The 823-nt window shown below is 58.9% G+C and overlaps 1 pseudogene; it reads left to right on the forward strand.

Annotated features, from left to right (window-relative positions):
- The window catches only part of LOC119582058, an 11,657-nt pseudogene extending 10,840 nt beyond the window's left edge, over positions 1–817 (forward strand).
- The last annotated feature ends 6 nt before the right edge of the window (positions 818–823 follow it).

An 823-nucleotide genomic window follows, 5' to 3' on the forward strand; every position in this document is an offset into this window, starting at 1 on the left:
GCGAGCGCCCACCAACACCCCCCCCCCCCCCCCAGAGCTCGGCGACCCCGAGTTTCGACGTCCCCGCGGCCGTTCTCGAGTCCCGCTTACGGAAGTCCTCCTCCCAGCAGCAGACGGAGGCACTGAAGCAACAGCTCGACAGCCTCCGCCAGGTCAGTGTGGTATCTCGAAGGGCATTTATTCTGTAAGTCTATGTTCATTAAGTTATCATTCTGTCGGTGGTTATCATTTTGTCGGTTCGTTCACTGGGTATTCGAGCTGTCCATTTATGCGAATGTTAAGACAAGATGCGTCCTTCCCAGAACCGAACCTTCGTGTCCGCCGTCATGGCCAGCCTGGTCGTCCACGTGACGGACGCCGACCTGTCCATGGTGGACAAAGTCATGCACAACTCCCACGGTATCACCCGCTGGCCCTGCTACACCGCCGCCGTCGACGCCTTCGACGCCGGCTGCTTCCGACTGGCTAAGGTGAGCTTGGGCGGCCGACTTCCTCTTCCACATCTACAGCAGGAGAGTTTAATTTTTGCTTTTTTTTTTTACCAATAATGGCGAGACTTCTTTCTGACTTTCCTTCCTTCCTCACTCTCCGCTGCAGAACCCGTACGCCATGCGAGTGCTCCAGCCGGTAGTCAACCTGTGCGAGTATGGCTACACGGCGGCTCAGTTCGCCCGCGCCGTGGAGGCCGTCTGCACGCACGGCCCCGTCGCCGGCATGGAGTGAGGCGGAGGAGGACGAGGTGGCGTGCGGCCCTGAGGATGACCTCTGAGGATGACCTCTGAGGATGACCTCGGAGGTGGACCTGAGATGAGTTCACAGAGGT

The sequence above is a fragment of the Penaeus monodon genome, chromosome 15 (genome assembly GCF_015228065.2).
Source record: "Penaeus monodon isolate SGIC_2016 chromosome 15, NSTDA_Pmon_1, whole genome shotgun sequence".
In the NCBI taxonomy this organism is placed as follows: domain Eukaryota; kingdom Metazoa; phylum Arthropoda; class Malacostraca; order Decapoda; family Penaeidae; genus Penaeus; species Penaeus monodon.